The sequence below is a fragment of the Coenobita brevimanus genome, chromosome 39 (assembly GCF_032717465.1).
Source record: "Coenobita brevimanus isolate Jiangsu-jjx chromosome 39, ASM3271746v2, whole genome shotgun sequence".
Taxonomy (NCBI): Eukaryota; Metazoa; Arthropoda; class Malacostraca; order Decapoda; family Coenobitidae; genus Coenobita; species Coenobita brevimanus.
In genome coordinates, this window is record NC_136992.1 from 3673837 (window position 1) to 3676909 (window position 3073).

The following is a 3073-nucleotide window of genomic DNA, read 5'->3' on the forward strand; positions in this document are numbered from 1 at the left end:
TTGCAGCGAATGGCGATTGACTGGAATTGGTTAGATAGTTCAAATACCTGGGTGCAGTGATAGAAAAGAGAAGAAAAGTTGCAAAAGAAGTGGCAAGTAGAGTGACACAAAGAAGGAAAGTAGCTGGTGTCGTGAAGGCCTTGATAAGGAAAGGAGGCTTGAGTGTTGCAGCTGAGCGAGGCTTACATGAAGGAGTGTTAGTGCCATCTTTAACATATGGATGTAAAACAATGGTGTGGCATGAAAATGAAAAGTCAAGCGTGAGAGCAGTGGAGATGGGACAACTGAGGAATGTATGTAGAATAAAGAGTGGATGGGATACGAAATAATGTGATTCGTGAAAGATGTGGAGTGAGGAAGTCAGTGGACACCAGAATCGAGGAAAGTGTATTGAGATGGTATGGTCATGGGAAGATAATGGAGAACAATAGAGTGGTGAAAAAGGTATATCTGAGCGAATTTCAAGGAGGGAGAAGGCGAGGTAGGCCAAGGAGAATGTGGAGAGATATGGTGGATGAGTGTGTGAGGAAGAGAGGTTGGAAGTCGGTGAGGCTAGGGAACTGACAAGAGATCGAGCTGGCTGGATGAATATTGTGAGGAGAAGTGTATGATCAGGGATTTGGCACTCCTTTTAACGTGACAGCGTCCGGATTGACTCTATCGGATACGTTTATATGAACCTACAGAACGTGGTGAATGTTTTTGGCGTATCTGATTGAGCCAGGATTCCGGAGGCTTGAATGATGAGTGAATGGAAGCGTGACCCACTGGATCGGCAAATTTGTGCTGACTGGACATTGCTACTCCTCACCCTGCCCTACAGTGGGAAAGGAAGTCCGGATGATGATATATATATATATATATATCGCAGTGTGGATTGGCCATATCTTGTTAGTTCGAGGTCAAGAAGGTGGAAAAAGGACCTCATTTTCTTAAGGACGTGTAGGGATAACGGCCAAGTGCCTAATTTCATTAGAATAAAAAAAACAATATATATATATATATATATATATATATATATATATATATATATATATATATATATATATATATATATATATATTCTATCATCACCGTTTTTATTAATTAAGTGGTGATTGGTGTAGGACTCTCAGCAAAGAAAGAACTTTTATTGGAAAATAAAAAGGAAAACTGTGTAGTGAAGGTAGACACACAGTTCAGACATCACTCACTCACTCATACTCATTTACTCACTCGGGACGAAAGCTGCAGGACTCATAGCCTCATTTAACCTCCGACTTACCCAAGAGAGTCCCTCCTTGCAAGCTCACAAGCAGTGATTCTTCACCCCCCTTCCCTCCAGTACCTCCTAACAGGAAAGATTGACTTGCTGCAGCCATGAGTTTTACGGCCTTCCCTATGGTCTCATCCCCAGGTTGACTTATTCAAACATCCTACAAGCAAGATCAACCTCAGGGAAACGAGCAGCGTGCCTATATAATTGGCGGTGCCATCTTCATATTATGCGGGTAATAGGCCTTGAGTCAGTCGTACACAATGCTCACTCGTTACGCACCCAGTCATACCAAAAATATTACATGATCCTGCAGTGGCAGCCTACTTAGTACCAAACGAGTCTTCTGGCGCTCCAAGGCACTTTATGTCCTTACCTCACAGCCATGATGTAAGACGGGGACCATTAGCGCCTTCAATATGCGGATTATCATAAAACACAAATACTGACAACTCCAGATTTATGCGACGATCTGATATCATCATATGATATACCGTTGTTATATATATATATATATATATATATATATATATATATATATATATATATATATATATATATATATATATATATATATACATATATATATATATATATATATATATATATATGTATATATATATATATATATATATATATATATATATATACAGTATCTCTCTCTCTCTCTCTCTCTCTCTCTCTCTCTCTCTCAACATATACATACCTCTTCGAGAAATCTATTCCAAGGTTAATAAATTGTCTAGCTATAAAGATGTATGGGAAGATGAAGTGGGTGGGGGGTGTGGATGAGGGAGGAGTGGGGTGAGGGAGGAGTTGAGATAAGAAGGGGTGGCGGTGAGGTAGGGGAGGGATGTGGTGAGGGAGGGTTGAGTTTAGGGAGAGGCTGAGTTAGGGAAGAGTGAAAAGAGGTGAGGATAGGGAAGGATGGGGGTGAGGGTAAGGAAGAATGCGGGTGAGACTGGGCTGAGATGGAGGAAAGTGGGATTGGGGTATGGATAGATTGGGGTGTGGGAGGTGTGCCGTGAGGAGAGGACCCAACAGTGAATCCTGTGGCACTCCATACATAATTTCCTGCCGGATTAATTTTTACACTGTGATTTTAACCCTTTCTGTTAGGACTCACTGTTAAAGTCACGTAAACCAATAGTCCACACCTGAGAGCACCGTCATTGAAACCATGCGCCTTAGTTTTTACAGGAATTTTCTGTTAGGAACTTTACTGAATGTGTTTTGAATATCGAGAAGCGCAGTCTCATCGAATTTGGTCTCGTAGATAATCAGTATATTGTTAAAAGAATCTAAGATACTCATGAGGTAAGGAGTGATCGTCTTGAAGTCTCTGTAAAGAATCTTTTATGAGATAATTTGTTTTTAAGTGTCAGGCAAAATTTTCTCCGAGAATGGCTCCAGCAACTTGCAAACCAAAGCTATGAAGCTAATTATATGTCAGTTTCCTGGCTGAGATCTGTTGCCGTTTTTAAGTGTCTGAGTTTCGTTTGGTGTCTTGCCACTCCTTAATACACTCAAAATTACCTCTTAAAGACTGTGATATTTCGTTCTATTTTTCCAGTAATACTCGCAGAGATATTTTACTTGTCCAAGGTATTTTGTCGAGCCAGTGCCAGTATCTCTCTGTCTATATCTAGGGATCATGGGGAAGCTCCAAGACAGAGTAAAATATTAATAACTCTCTCTCTCTCTCTGCGTCCATCTCTAGGCGTGGTGGAGGGGTACCCAGGAGGGGTGGAGTACCAGTTTCGCTACAACAGTCGTGCAGTGACGGGGCTGCCGTCCATCAAGCAGCAGTACGCGGCG